Raw genomic sequence first — 17,091 nt, 5'->3', positions numbered from 1 at the left:
ACTTCTCTGTCATTAGAAACAAGGCATGGAATGCTGAGGTCCACAAACCTAATAGCGCTCCCGATTTTGTCATAACTGACTCAGAAATATTGGCAAGTGTGGTATTTGTTTATGTTCATTATGTCATTATAGATCTCCACATTTTAAGAGAGAGAGAGAGAGAGAGAGAGAGAGAGAGAGAGAGAGAGAGAGAGAGAGAGAGAGAGAGAGACTGGCACCATTCTTGAACTATCTGAGGCACTAACCCTAACCGGTTTGGCTCAGTGGATAGAGAGTTGGCCTGTGGACTCAAGGGTCCCAGGTTCAATTCTGGTCAAGGGCATGTACATTGGTTCCAGGCACATCCCCAGTAGGGATGTGCAGGAGGCAGCTGATTGATGTTTCTCTCTCATCAGTGTTTCTGACTTTCTATCCCTCTCCCTTCCTCTCTGTAAAAATCAATAAAATATATTAAATTTTTAAAAAATATCTGAGGCACTATTCTCTGTAGCAAGCCTCCACTGTGAAACCTGAACTCTTTCTCAGAAATAGTAACTGAGATATTGAGCCCACCTACATGCTGAATTTCTGTTGTCCCTACACATAGGTTAATGGGCAAACTTTTGTTTTGTATTTGAATTTTCCTGGTTTCACAAGTTTTTCCTACATCTTCATTATAACATTTTTCAAACCAGGGCTTCAAACACAAAGTAGGAGACTTTTGTGCCTGTTATATAGAAATTGAGTAGAACGAGACTGCCAGGTGTATTTGATCATTTGGATCTTATTTGAGTACAAATAACAAGAGATGGGAGATTTAGGGCAAAAGATCTGCACATCAAAGACCTTGTTTATTCCCTGATTCTACATTATCTATGTCACCTCAGAGAACTCACTTCAACTTTTACTTTTTTCACCTGAATTTTCTTATCTAAACAGTAATAAGTTACCTTACAGAGTTGTTTGGCTTCATCATTTCTGTAACTATGGCCAAAATAGAATTTATATATTAGAATTTTATAAATGAAAAAACTGAAGGGGCACCATTCTTTATACAAAAGACACTCTACATTCAAATGCAGTGTATTATCGTCCATTACATCCTAGATTAAAAATATATATATAAAAAAAACTTTTGGAGCATTTGAAAATAGACTATTAGGTGATACAATTATATCAGTGTTAATACAACTTGGTTGTGTGCAAGTTGATATAAAAAGGAGACTTTTTGAAAATGAAGTTGGAGCTGCCACTCCAGAGGAATTGCCTTTGGACTGTGAACTGGGCAGGCATCTGAACTGGGCTGGAACTGGAACAGTGAGTGTTCTGACCACAAGGGCTAATGATGATTGACTACCTGAGAGTAGAGTCAGTTATGAATCATATCTAGTCAAAGAGTAACAACTTTACAGCACCAATATAAATTCTTCTCATGAAAATATTCCTTTCCCTTTCTCAAAAAAGACCCTTGCTTTTCCCTCTAATCAGGGTACTATTTGGGTTTCTGCCTGAAACTGTGGTCACTGGGCTTTTAAATTTAAGTTATATGTGTGGTGATGGTATTATGTTTATATAGGAGAATGTCCATGTTATTAATTGATTCATGATGTAATATTTAGGAATGAATAATAATGATGGTTGCATTATACTTTAAAGTGGTTTAGAAATACGTTTTTTCTATATATGTAGAGTATAGAATATATGTAGCTATGTATATTCTACATATATATGTATATATGCATGCTAAGAAATTAGGTAATGTTGCAAAAATTAATAGGTTAGTTTTATACACATATTTTTAAATTTTTTTCTATAAATTACAATAATTTTATATAAAAATTGATGTAGGAGAAGGGAAACAATATATTTCTATGATTTAAAAGATGGATCTAGTTTTCCCGTCCGGGCGGCGTCGGGGAGCGGTCCTGGGCACTACGCCGAGGCGGTGGCCCGGTCGGAGCCCTGTGGCCCGGTCGGAGCCCGGTGGCCTGGTCGGAATGCGGCCGACTCGAGGGTCTGGCGGCGGCGGGCCGCGGTCGGCGGCGGCAGCCTGCGGGCGGGACGGCCCGGGCGGCCTCGGGGTCGCGTAGGCCGCGGCCGCCACGTGCAGCCCCGGCGCTGAGGCCCTGGTGCGGAGTCCCCGGCGCCGAGTCCCCGCGTGGAGGACGGCCGGTCCGCTGGGGCCGTGGCCGCCGGGAGGCCGCGCACCGCGGCATGAGGAACCGGTGAAGTCTCCTGGAGCTTCCCGCACTGCACAGGATTCCAGGCTTCAGCTCCAGGGTGGAGTGGGAAAGGTGATGGGAAAACAAAGTTCTGGAAGCCACAGAGGGAGCATTTTCGGCACAAACCCGAATGTTTGTTTTTTTTGTGTGTGTTTTTAAATATATTTTACTGACTTTTTACAGAGAGGAAGGGAGAGAGATAGAGAGGTAGAATCGTCGATGAGAGAAACATCAACTAGCTGCCTCTTGCATACCCCCTACCAGGGATGTGCCTGCCACCAATGTACATGCCCTTGCCCGGAATCGAACCTGGGGCCTTTGAGTCCATGGACCGAGGCTCTACCACTGAGCCAAACTGGTTTCGGCAAACCTGAATGTTTTAAGTAGCAATGAGTGTGTGCCTGTTACAATAAAGGGCTTGGTTCATCTGCAAAAAAAAAAAATAATAAAATAAAAAATAAAAGATGGATCTAGCTATAATCCTATATAATCAAGAGGTAATATGCTAACTGACCTTCATACCCTCACAAGATAGCTGCCCCCATCTCATCACAAGATGGCCACTTCATATTGTCACAAGATGGCCACCGCAAGATGGCTAACCCCACATTGTCACAAGGTAGCCAGTAGGGGAGGGCATTTGGAGGCAATTGGGCTGGCAAGGGAGGGCAGTTAGGAGTCAATCAGGCCAGCAGGAAAGCGGTTAGGGGCAATCAGGCAGGCAGGGAGGCAAGTGATTAGGAGCCAGCAGTATTAGATTGTGAGATCCCTGTGGGATAGGGCCTAAATTGGCAGTTGAACATCCTCCGATGGGTCCCAGATTGAAGAGGTTACAGGCCGGGCTGAGGGACACCCCCCACACACCTAGTATATGAATTTTGTATATTGGGCCTCTAGTGTTACAATAAAATTTTAGGAGGCAAAGACTAAAAGAGGGAGGCTAATTAGCTAACTATATTAATAATTCTAATGAAATGAGCAAGTAGCCTGGACCAGAGGGTAGAAGTTAGGGTTGTGAGAAGTTGCAGATTTGTGTTTACATGGAAGATAAACATTAGGGGAAAATTAAATTTAAAACAAAATTTTCCTCCAATCCAGAAATTTTCTCCACAAAGGTAGTAGAGAAAATACACTGTATTATTATTGAAGAAAACATTAAATTAGAATGTGGTGCACATCATAAGTAATCTGCTAAGAGACTGCAGACAAAAAGAAAACTCACTCATTTCTATAGGAAGACCAATAAAACCCATTTTCACCCTTCTCAAGACAAACAATAACAGTCCTCTAGTAAGAGGACTTGACCACACTATTTGCCATATCTGGCTCATTCTAGATTTACCCAGTAACTGAGGTAACCATTGGTGTTAACTAAGCAGCTATATTCTAAGGGAAACAAGATACTTATGACTTTATGTCAGGAATCAGATTTGCAACTTGAAGCAAATTGTAACTGCATAGAAACCCTATTTCTTTAATATGATCTTTTCTCTCTTTTTTCTCTTTTGATTCAGACTGTCCTCTTCCAGCATCCTGATTTACCCACCTTCTTCTACCTTGCACATCCATTCCCTTAATCATTAAGCCTTCAGGAAAATTAAGGTCTGACCAGCTTCAAATAATCTTAAGAACAAAGCCTCAAGTCTGATGACGCCAGCAGAGACCACAACCTTGACAACCCTAACTTCCTTAGTCACCATAATAAATGATTTCCCCCTATATAATCCATCCCTGGAAGCCAATAGGGAGCCAGGTCTTGGAGCAGTAAGCCACCTGTATGAGGTCCACTTCTTAAAAGTAAACCCTTACTTTTTTGCTGCAAGCTCCTGTTCCTGACTTATTGGGCTTTGATGCATGCAGGCCAATGGACCTCTTTAGTCCTGTAACTGTGTCACTGAAGTCAGTCAGGCTCCTACTCTCCTACAGGAATGTTTACATTTCAAAGAGATGGCTCCTGAGTCCTTAAGAAAGGTATTCCTGGGTCATAAAAATAAAAATAGAGCTAAATAATTTTCAGTGTATATATACATTTTCTGGAAAGTACTTAAAACTACAGCTTTTCTAAAGTAAAGATCTAAGAAAAGGGTGGGAAGCTCCTCCTCCCTTATTTTCAATAGGAAGGGTGAGACCTCTTCTTTTTTAGTTTTCATAGATGTTTATAACAGCTGCAGCTATATATTTGCTGATATATAAGATATATGAAGTGAGAGAATGAAGGCAGTAAAATTTTATGACTGAGCATCAGAAAGTAAAGATTTAATTACATGGAGAAAGCTTGAGGAGGAACAAGGCAGAGGAGGCAATATCAAGATTTGAGGTTTTGGTGTTTTATGTAGGAGATGGGATTTGTACTTTCTAGTTCTTATGCTAATCAGCCAGATAACCATACAAGACTGAAATTCAGAGGAGAGGTCTAGTTTGGAGCTATACTTTCTGGGGTCTTCACTGTATAGCCAGTATTTATGAAACTAGACAACAAATGGTTTGGGCTGCCTGTCACTACTTGAGCCACTTAAGCACAGATAGGGTTGAATCTTATACAAGCGTTTTATTTTCCAATATTGCCAGCAACTGGGGAGAGCACCAGGTAATCCACCAAAATCTCTAAATCAGCTGCTTATACTAGGTAGAAGACAAAGGTTAAAATGATTAAAGATTACAGGCAATGGGGGCATCTTTGGGATTCCACTGTTTTGGCAACAAAGTTGCTAATCTTTCTATGATGATAGGCAGTACTCCAATAAGAGATTGGACCTCATTTCAAGATAACTCCCAGGTCTGGGGCCAGGTCAGAATGTGCTTTTTTTAATCATAAAGAAACAATCACATTTAACAGAGCCTGATTAATATTTTAAAAAAAAAAAATATATATATATATATATATATATATATATATATATATATATATATATTATTGATTTTTTTACAGAGAGGAAGAGAGAGGGATAGAGAGTTAGAAAAATCAATGAGAGAGAATCATCAATCAGCTGCCTCCTGCACATCCCCCACCGGGGATGTGCCCGCAACCAGGGTACATGTCCTTAACTGGAATCGAACCTGGGACCCTTCAGTCCGCAGGCCGATGCTCCATCCACTGAGCCAAACAGGTTTCGGCTGATTAATATTTCTTATAACTATAGCTAGTCCCCACTGTTCTAGTTCTCCCTCCCACCTCTAATGTTTATAGTCATAGGACTAAAGCCAACCAACCACTTTCTCTATATTCATTAAAGATTCAAAGAGAAGATATTCAAAGTCTAAACCCTGAAGTATAACAAAAGAAAATGATTGGGGAGATAAGGAGGAATCAATAAGGGGGTTGTGAAGAAGTAGTTTATGAAATAAAACAAAAACACATAAAAGTGTCTGTTCTGTATAGGAAATGAAGAAAATATTTTAGGGAGTAGATTGATTATCTGTGTCAAATACTGATGAGGTCAAGTCAGACAAAGACTTGGAAATAACCTTAGGATTTATCAAATATGGAAGATATTGGTGACATCCAAAACAAAAAATTCTATGAAGTTCTGAGGATGAAAGCCTAACTGATATAAATTGAAGAGAGGAGACACAAACATTCAAGACAATGAAATAGGAACACAGATGTGGAATTGTAGTTAAATGGAAAATATATTCTTTGTAAGATGAAATGTATATGTAATATGCTGATGAAAATGATCCAGTGAAGAGAAGATGCAACATACTTGAAAAAATGGAATTGCTGAACAATGTCCTTGGCTAGTGAGAGGGCACAGTGGAGGACTTGGTCTTACATAAAGACAATACTAATTCATCCATGGTAAAGAAGGAAAGGGTACAGAGGTTTATGTAGGAGCAAAATTTTTCATTTTTGTCTTCTGGGTTCATTGGCTAACCTAATAATTAAATCAACAAAAGACAGTTTAACAGATGAAAAACAAATTTAATTTTTTATATACAGAAGTCTCAGAGATATGAGACTCAAGGTCAAATCCAATAATTGAGGCTTATAAGCCACCCTTTGCTAAGAAATTAGATAGGGGTCTGTGGTTTCAAAAGTGTGGGGGTGACACTGTTGTAATTAGCTAGTTATTAATAACTAGAGGCTCAGTGCATGAAATTTTCCCCTGGCAGGGCAGGGGGGAGTGGCTAGCAACCCTCAGCCCAGCCTGCATCCCCTTGGGGGATGTACAACTGCCAGTTTAGGTCCCTATCCTGCTTAAATGGGCAGTTGAACATCCCTTACACAATCCGGGACTGCTGGCTCCTATCCGCTGGCCTGCCTGCTTAATTGCCCCTAACCACTCTGCCTGCCTGCCTGATTGCCCCTAACCGCCTCTGCTTCTGCCCTGGTCACCACGGCTTTGTCCGGAAGGATGTCTAGAATGATATCTGGAAAGTTGTTTGGCTGTCCGGTATAATTAGCATATTACACTTTTATTATTATAGATAGGAAAGAGGGGGAAGCCAGACATTATAGACATGTTATTTAGGCAGTTTCACCAGGAAGCTACAATTTTGTATTCCCCAGGGAACCACCTGCCCATTTCCTGCAGAACACTTGTGGGAGAGGTCAAAAAAAGGGGAGATAGGTGCATGCATAGTGAAGTTGAGGTGATTAGGGAAAGCACTTGCCTGTCAGTCAAGCCTGGGACACCATGGATTGGCCAAAATGGGTAGAGCCAATCCAAGACCATGAAAATTTGGGACTATATAATCCCCTGAACAAAGACTTTGATCTCTTGTGGCTCTTGGTTCTCTTGCATTTGCCTGTATGGCTTGTGGCCATGTGGACCCGACACACATGGACTGATGTACTGCAGCTAGCCTGATGCTGCGTTGGACTATGTGGGCATGGAAAGGAAGCTCTGGCACTGACTCTGATTCTAGTCTTGCTGAAGCCCCAGCTATACTTCCTCCTGAGGAGGCGGGGGTGAAGGAAGTGGAACCTTGGAAACTCATGGATTTCTTTCCATGCAAATAAAAGTCACTCATTCTCCTGTGTTAGTTTCAGAAAATCCAAAAGAAGTCCATTCCCACCAGCAACAGATGGGAATGAGGAGCTCTCCCCTTGATTAACAGGGTGCAGGTAATTCACAGGAGGATAGGAAAAGCTGATGTTTGATAATTAGACATTTGTCCTGCCATTCAGATAGGTCTTTTAGATAAAAAGTTATCACTGTAATATCTCTCTTTCTAGTACAGGCTTCTATCTAAATTCTGGTAGGTAGTTAAGGGAGAGGTAAAAGTCTTTTCTGAGTCTGCTAGGTCTTAATTGCCATCAGCTCAAATAATCCACATGCTAGAGGGGCACATTTTGGGATGGCATATTCTGTTCTCCTTCACTGGTAATTTGGTAGCCATGATGGTGGGAGTTTAGAATACTCCCTGTTGCTTATGCTTTATTCTCAGAATAGTTTGAGGATTGTCAGAATGGGGTGGGGAGGTATGAATAGTTTAAAAACAGAACAGAAAGTTGATAGTTGTTTGCCCTTGAATTAAAGTGAAAATAATCAGTATGGCTGTGTGTTTGTGTGTGTGTGTGTGTGTGTGTGTGTGTGTGTGTGTTTTCAGCTTAGGTATTGTAGGTACAAACCATAGATTATGTTTTACCAAGAGATTGTGGCAAAGTGAGAGCAAGTCAAGGGAATCAAGATGTGTGAGGGATATGTTATAGTAATTGACCATGGAATTTAAATTGGCTTAGGAAGGAAGTGAAAAGGTGATAAAATCAATGAGTTGTAGTTATTGATGACTATGCCATCAGAGGGTGAAAATTTAATATAGCTAGAGACAATTGAGATAAGAACTCTGCAGGATAAATCACATAACTAGTCCATGCAGCAGGCACATTGAGCTCTGTAGAGAATCAAGAAATTTTCAGGCTTGGAACAGCATACAGTTCAATTTTTCTAAATTAAAAAACAAACAAACACAAAATATAAATTATATTTATTACAGTGTAAAAGATTATCATTCATTGTTTATAATTGAATAATGCATTCTGTGTTCATTAACAGTTTAATATAATGGAGAAACTTGTGCCTGTCAATTAAGACTTAGTCATAACTATATTTTATTATTTAAAAAATATATGTAAATAATTCAGAAAGTTTTCATGATAATCTGATTTATATTATGTCTATCTTATTTTCTGAATCAATAGAAACAAAGTCCTTTAAACCTTATGACCAAAATTACATTCATAAATTTTAAAATCTGTCTGTAGGGAGGACTATTTGCCAAATTTGCTATAGTAACAATCCGTCAGTAATAGGAGTCTTTTTCTCAAGTTAAATAAAAATAGAATAAAAAATTCTTCTTTGAAACTAATCTCTGGTGTGTCTAACAATGAAATAGAAGCCTATTTGAAGATTCATGCTATTTAGAATGAATGTTTGGGTTTGCAGATGTGAAGTCAAAGAGATAACTCAAAACAGTGGAGATAAGCTGGTTTAAAATTCTTCACAAATTATGGCATATTTCTACAAACATCAGGCAAAACATGTCTTAGGGTTATATTCTTGCTTAAAAATATGATAAGACTATGAACTAAAACTTACATGGGTTTTAACTTTGTCTTGAATATCAACCTTCTTTTTCTGAAGATAGAACTAATACCTAAATATGTCACTATCTTCTGTAGGCTAGGATTAATATACAGACCTGCAGAAATGTAATGAAACCATATTAAGAAACTAATCTGAAGTCTATAATTTTAAAAATAATCACAACAACACTTGAAATATGGTATCAGACTGCTGAGTGACATCAGAGGGAGATAAAGAACTGGGTGCGGCCAGATAGAGAGACAAAGAAAGATTCGGAAAGCCAGGTGGGAAGATAACACTCAAAACCATGAAGGAGACTACAGATGAACCTATCTAAGGGCTTTGCTCTCTGGAATGGTTTTATTGAGTATAAAGCAGGAATCGGTCATAATTGTAATGTTATTACCTCACTGTGTCTTTTAAACATAGATAAAATCTAAGATTAAAGTTACCCAGTTAAGAATGTGCTACACACTAGCATAGTGATCATAGGAACTGGTGTCTATTCATGACTTTAGATGATGATGGTTCCCAAATTTAAATCCACAAGCCAGACATTTGTAATAAAATAAAATATACATGAGTATTTAGATAAATATCAGAAAATAATTTATAGGGAGTTATTTTTGTTAATTCTGTAATGGTAGAGTAATATATTTTTTAAGTGTCATAAATAGGCTTACAAATGCCTTCTTGCTCTCTCCCTCTCTCTTTCTCTCCCTAACATCAATAAAAAATATTGCCCTAGCCAGTTTGGCTCAGTAGATAGAGCATTGGCCTGTGGACTGAAGGGTCCCAGGTTTGATTCTGGTCAAGGACAAGTACCTTGGTAACAGACTTCTCCCTGGCCCTAACTGTAGTCAGGATCTATGCAGAAGGCACCAAATAATGTGTTTCTCTCTGTCTTTCTCTCTCTCTTCCACTCTCTCTAAAAATCAATGGAAAATATCCTCAGGTAAGGATTAAAAATAAAGTATTCTCTTCAAAATTAATTCCTTTTCTCAGGGCAATATATGTAGTAAGTCAATGTACTAGAGTCCAATAATAAAATTCTCAAATCTGGCACCTTAACTTCATAAAAAATACAGAACTGTATATATATTAACTAAGGAGCCTTTCTTAAACATAGAAGGAAATAAGGAATGTGCTACACACTAGCCAGACATTGCCTCTGAAATTGAGACAATTTACTTGACATTTCACTGGACTACCTAATTGGGATTACAAACTCAATGTTTCCAAAATAAACTGTGATTTCATCCAGCAGACATGCCATTCTTCCTCGCCTTTGTATTTCAGCAATTGGTCCTGAGTGCTTGTTTTCTCTCTGTCCTTACTTTCCATAACCAACAATTAACCATGACTTCCTCTCACATTTATCTTTCACCCAAGTGTTTCCTCTTTACTACTTCCATGTGTTTAAATCTCTTCTTGGACTATTGCATAATTGTCTTAACTGATTCTTATTTTCTATCCCTCAAAATTTCAAATGTCTTAAAGCAGCCAATTTTTCAGACTTGACCATTTTTTCTATATGTTTTTCTATCTTACTATCTTTTCTCTATTGCACTGTTTTTTAGCTATAATACCATAATTTCTTACACAGCTTTTGTTCAAACAAAAATGCTCCCAGAGTTTATTTTTCATTATAGCCTATTCTGGATTATTTAATTTAACAAAATCTTGAAACACACAGAATGCTTCTCAACTTCTCCCTGCTCCTGAGAGGTGATTGGGGCAACAGCCTTTGCTCACACCTGCTGACAGTGCCCCAATTGCTCTACACCACATGTGTCAAGCACAAGGCCCGCGGGCCAAATCCGTCCCGCCAGGCCTTGCAATGTGGCCCGCACCGCGCTGTCATCACTGCACTCCGCTGCGTTTCCATCACAATGACAGTTTATGACTGTTCAGTAAACCATTCGGCCCGCGATTTAGGCTGGATTTTAGATTTTGGCCCCTTCTCTGATTGAGTTCGACACCCCTACTCTACACTGTCAGTGGGTGCAAGCAGGGCTGGTGCTGTCAGTGAGTGGGAGAGTCAGTGGCTAGGGCAGGGCTTCCAGAAGACAGGGGTTGGGGGCACTGGCAGGAGGATGGGCTGAGACCTGCCCCTGTGCCCACTGCAGCCTCGTGGCCCACAGTTCCTTTCAAGATGCACAAATTCATGCACTGGGCCCCTAGTCTACATAGTAAAAGCCTAAGTGACTGTTTCGGCAGAATGACCAGAATGGCTGGTCTCTATGATGTGCACTGACCACTAGAGGGCAGATGCTCAACACAAGAGCATCCCTCTGTTGGTCAGGGTGCTCCCATAGTGGGAGCACTGCTCAGCCAGAAGCCAGGCTCAGGGCTGGCAAGCACAGCAGCAGTGGTGGGAGCCTCTCCCACCTCCGCAACAGCACTAAGGAGCAGTGAGCCAAGTAGTAAGGAACAGCAAGCAGGCAGATGGTAAGGATCCCAGACTGCAAGGGGGCACAGGCTGAAGGTTCCCCCACACACACCAGTGCAAGAATTTTGTGTACCAGGCCTCTAGTACAAATGTATTTATATATACTTTTTACATTTGGATAACTGGAGATTCCAATATATTTATAACTATTTTCTTGTTTTTCTTTAATATTTGTTTTCATTATATTTTACTAGTGTCCTGGTGCATGAAATTCATGCACATTAAAAGGGAGTTAATTAGAGGAAATATTTTAATATTGCTATTTGCTCTTTCTCTATAATAGAAGTGTCAGAGATGAAAGAAAATTAGTAAAATGTATATAAAAATCTTCCTCCTGTCAGAGTCTGAGGTGCACTATAAGACCCAGAGTCAAGTCCCTGCCCACCCACATGTGCCTCAAAATTGTGTGAGACCCAGACCTTGCCTCCCCTTCTCTCTCCCTCATTGGGTTAGAACCAGACCTGGCCAGTCCCACCCTTGTAAAGCCCTGCTAGACTTGGGGGTGAGGGTGCAGCCTCAAGTCCCCTTGCCTGTTGCTGGGGTGTGGGGAGCAACCTGAGGTCCCCCATCAAGCCCTGCTGGACAGGGAGGCACAGCCTCAAATCCCCCAGCCCAGAGCCAGGAGGGATTTGCAGCTTCAGGTCCCCCATCAAGCACCATTGGGCAGGGGATGTGACCTGAGGTCCCCCTGCCCAGCACTGAGGTGAGGAGGAGTACCTTAAGGTCCTCCATCAAACCCTGCTGGGTGTGGGGTGCAGCCTCAGGTCCCCTGGGCCAGTGCTGGGTTGGGGGGTGCTACCTGAGGTCCCCTGTCCTGGCACCAGAGCAGGGGTCATGGCCTGAGGGCCCCTGTTAAGCCCTTCCTGGTAGGGGGCACGGCCTAAGGTCCCCTGTCAAGCCCCATGGGGTTACAGCCCTAGTCCCTGCTGATTGCTCATTAAAGCTCATTATGGGAACTCTGCCTCGCTGTGGGCACAGCCATTTTGTGGTGGAGTGATGGTCAATTGTATATTTCCTCTTTATTATATAGGATTGTATGTTTTATTAGAATATCATAATGTATAACCATCCATCTGATCCATTTAAAATATGTATTTTCATTCAGCTACTATAAAATGCACTTTGATAAATTGTTTTTAACATATAAATTATATTAAAATAATGAGCCAGCTGGTGTGGCTCTGTAGTTGAGTGTCGACCTATGAACCAGGAGGTCACAGTTCGAATTCTGGTCAGCACACATGCCTAGCTTGTGGGCTTAATCCCCAGTGGGGAATGTGTAGGAGACAGCCAATCAATGATTCTCTCTCATCATTGATGTTTCCATCTCTCTCCCTCCCTTCCTCTCTGAAATCAAGAACAATATTTTTATGACACATGGTATAAGAACTATTTTTCACTGCTTTTATTTTATGTTTAATTATACTAATGCTGTCTTAATAAAACTCTCTTTCTCATCATAGATTTACTTTTAGTTCTTCATGTAATCTTAGTATCAAAGTTTGAATTAATTGTTTGAAACATTATTTTTTGGAAAATATAAATTATCAATTTTATATTTAAATATTGTACCACACATATAAGATAAGTCAAATTTATGTTACACTCTAAACTTTTGAAGGGCAAGTTTACTATCAACACCTTAAAAAAAAATGTTTTTCGGTCACTTTACCAGAAGTTTACTTTTCTTGAAAATTTTATGAAATATTTAACAAGGATATTAACTAAAACACACTTGTATCCATCTAGGAATGAATGGATAAAGATGATGTGAAAAATACATATATAAATATTATTCAGCCACAAGAAAGAAGCAAATCCTGCTATTTTAAACAATGTAAGTCAAACTAGACTGCATATGGTAAATGAAATAAATAAGATAAAGATAAATATTGTATGATGTTACTTATATGTGGACAGTAAGAAACAGAGACTAAAATGGTGATACCAGGGGCTGGAATCAGATGAGGGGAAATTGGGAAGATGCTAAATCATAAACAAGGAAACAGGAAAAAAAAATGTTTTAGAGATTTAATGCACAGCATGATTATAAGAAATAATGCTGTGTTATATACTTTGAAATTGCCAAGAGAGTAGATCTTAAATGTTATCACCACACAATCCTATCTAATAAAGAGGTAATATGCAAATTGACCATCACTCCAATACACAAGATGCTCGTCTCCATGTGGACACAAGATGGTCACCAGAAGATGGCCAGCAGGAGAGGGCAGTTTTGGGTGATCAGGCCAGCAGAGGAGGGCAGTTAGGGGCAACCAGGCCTGTATGGGATGGCAGTTAGAGGTGACTAGGCCAGCAGGGGAGGGCAGTTAGGGGCAATCAGGCCTTCAGAAGAGCAGTTAGGCATCGATCAGGCTGGCAGGGGAGTTGTTAGGTAGTGATCTGGAAGGCAGGCAGAAGCAGTCAGGTAGGCAGTCACACGAGCAATTGGGAGCCAGCAATCCTGAATTGTGAGAGGAATCTGGTGGGATCAGGCCTAAATGGGCAGTCGGATATCCCTCAATGGGTCTGAGATTGGAGAGTGTGCAGGCTGGGCTGAGGGACACCCACCTACTCCATGAATGAATTTTTTGCACCTGGCCTCTAGAGATATAATAATTATGTTACATGATAGAGATATTAGCTAAAGCTATAATGACAATCATATTGCAATATAGTATAAATGCTGGAAGCAAATTCTAGCAGGTCATAATTATTCAAGAAGTTCAGTAGAAGGCTGATGGACCTTGGGGCTTCAGCAGGGCTGAAAATCTGCATATTATTACCTGCTGCTGGACAGCTGTAGGCATTTCCCCTAACCTGATAATCTTATCCTGATTATCAAAACTTATTTTTGATATGTATATCTGCTTTCCAAAAAAGCCAATGTGTTTTCTGAAAATAAAAAGCCATGGGTCTGGAAATTTGGGGAGCTTTGTCACTAGAACTAAGTTTCTATCTGGCCTCCCCAAAATGCCTTCCAAATTATATTTCTTGTCTAGTCTTTATTCATTTATGTTGCAGCTACTTCTCCAGATTCCTGAACTCTAGCTGCAGAAAGACTTTAGCATATAAATATATCAAGTCAACATGTTGTACACCTTAACCAGGGTTGGGGAATGTCCAGCCAGCAGGTTGTATAAGGCCCAAGAAATCATTTGGTCTGTACCTCCCAAGACATTAAGGGTGAGTTAACTAAATGTTTGACCAAATATATATAGCAGGTTAATTTTTAAGTTAATTTTGTGTGATCCATGAATGATGTTATAAATATCCAAGTGGCCCTTGGCAGAAAAAAGGTTCCTCAGCCCTGAAACTTATACAGTGTAACATGTAAATTAAAACAAACAAACAAACACCAAAAGACATGTTCCCAATTATTATTTCAATATTTTCTTCCAGTGATACTATTGCACCTATTTTAAACTACAGTCAAATTTAACCAATTGCCGATCTTTTCTCTTCCAGAGAATTTGAACAAAGTAGTCTTTAAAGTTCCAGAACTGTTGATATTTTTTCCACCAGCATATTGATAAGCCTCAAATATCTTTGTTGTCAGCTTGCAGACTATTCTGTAGTAGGTGATCAATGAATGTCAAAGATATGTTGAAAGGCTAAGAATTATTCCTTTTTTTTATATTACTTTTAAAAGTAGCCCCACCATCCCTAGATTTTACCCATATGAGAACAATGTCATAGAAAGATCTAATGTATGTACTACACAATAGCAATGGGAATATTTCCTCTCTGAACAGAAGACAGGCGATTTTACAGTAAATAAATCCCAACCTATGGCAGCATTTCATTAGATTCACATCTAGAAGAGCCTTGGTTCTCTTTAAAAATACAAATTTATTATATCGGAGTATCCTAAACATAAAATAGCAAGTATTATGACATCTGTTCTATACTTGGAATGAGTCTTTTCTTCAGGCTGTAATTCTTCCAAGAATGGTAGACTCTGAGCTGAGACACAGATTCTTTTTCTCAGGTACATTTTAGTGTTTCAAAAAAAGAGGAGGAGAAATTTAAATCACTCATTTGAAACTTCCAGGCCTGGGAGGTATTAAGCCTATAACAAAGGTGTGAGCCACTTCTTTCAATCCCTATATTTATGTCATGTGTCTGTTGTGGTATAGGAGACAGAAAACAGGGTCACTGAATATGTCTCCTTGTTTCTTTCTCTGTTCTAGGCTTTAAACAGTGACAAGTGAGGTAGGTCATGGACCCACTTAATTTCTCCTCAGAAAAGTTATTTACAGGAAGATAAGTTGGAACCAGAGTGAATCGTCTCAGTGAACAATGTGGGACTCTGGTACAGGGATTTCAATACATCAGAAAAACATACAGATAGAGGGATTTAAAGACAGCAAACAACTACTGAAGTAAGAGTAAAATGAACTAATTTTAGACATACCAACTCTCAACAAGATTAACCACATTCATGGTTTCTGAATATGTTACTGGAAAATATGTAGCATACTAAGGGAGTAAATAAAGACAGAAAAAACATGGAATTTAAGAAATAGTGAATCTTGCCAAAAGTCTTGTGAATAAATGGCCAGAGCCCAGTGTATTATAGAATAATTAAAATGTTCTTGATTACCATTATCATTAATCACCACTATTAAAACACAATAGCAAACTTATTGTCCACTTATTATATTCAAGGCACTATTTTCTATATTTTAACTAATTTAAATAAACACACATTCTCATAAGGTAAATACTATTGAGGATAAGGAGCTTGCCCTAAATGAAGGTGTCAGGCTACCAATCTAGGCAGCTTGATACCAGAACCCACACTCTTTCTGCTGTTGTTACATTCATAGTTTTATTTCTTACCAGTACTTATTATAAGAAAGGATAAAAATGGAAAACCACAGTATGGTAAAACTAAATAAAAATTATATCATATGCTTCTCTTTTTGTCAATTTGGACCTTTATACAATTTGTAATATAGCGTTCTACAAAAATATTAATAAAGACCGTGTCATGCAGTAGGTGTATCCATCATAGGTAAATCAAATTGAATATATCTGATCAAAGGATATTTTAATTGATGCAGAAAATCCTCTACTTAAAAGTTGACAGTATGATGAGTCTTCTTTTGCTTTGTTTTATACAACTTTTAAAATAATTAACTACATGCTGAAACCGGTTTGGCTCAGTGGATGGAGTGTTGGCTTGAGGACTGAAAGGTCTCGGGTTTGATTCCAGTCAAGGGCATGTACCTTGGTTGCGGGCACATCCCCAGTGGGGGGTGTGCAAGAGGCAGCTGATTGATGATTCTCTCTCATTGATATTTTTAACTCTCTATCCCTCTCTCTTCCTCTCTGTGAAAAATCAATAAAAATATATTTTTTAAAAAATAATTAAGTACAGCATTTAAGAAAAATTTAAAAACATTAAAAAAATTATTACATACTAGAGGCCTGGTACACGAAATTCATGCAAACGGGGTCCCCTCAGCCAAGCCTGCACCCTCTCTAATACGAGACCCTTCAGGGGATGTCCGACTGCCGGTTTTTTCTTTGTGAGAAGGAACCCAGCAGTCGGATATTTTTCTCACAATTCAGGACTGCTGGCTATTAACTGCTTACCTGCCTGCCTTCCTAATCACCCCTAACTGCCCCCGCCCCAGCCAGCCTGACCACCCCTAACTGCCTCTGCCTGCTGGCTTAATAACCCCTAACTGCCCCTCCTGCCTGCCTGGATGCCTTGTACTGGTCCCCCTGCCATCCTGATAACTCTCAATTGCCCTCCATGCCGGCCTGGTCACCCCCAAATGCACCCCTCTGCTGGCCTTGTCACCCCTAACTGCCCCCCTGCCAGCCTGGTCTCCACTTACTGCCTCCCATGCCAGCCTGGTTACCCCCAACTGTCCCCTCTGTTGGCCTGGTTGCC

The 17,091-nt window shown here is 39.8% G+C and overlaps 1 pseudogene; it reads right to left on the bottom strand.

Moving 5' to 3' along the window:
• Nucleotides 1-1,911: 1,911 nt before the first annotated feature.
• The window catches only part of LOC118718273, a 39,438-nt pseudogene continuing 24,258 nt past the window's right edge, over nucleotides 1,912-17,091 (bottom strand).

Source organism: Pipistrellus kuhlii, unplaced genomic scaffold, assembly GCF_014108245.1.
Source record: "Pipistrellus kuhlii isolate mPipKuh1 unplaced genomic scaffold, mPipKuh1.p scaffold_m20_p_1, whole genome shotgun sequence".
Classification (NCBI taxonomy): domain Eukaryota; kingdom Metazoa; phylum Chordata; class Mammalia; order Chiroptera; family Vespertilionidae; genus Pipistrellus; species Pipistrellus kuhlii.
Note: the sequence above shows the minus strand (reverse complement) of the source record. Positions and strands in the feature narration are given on the sequence as shown.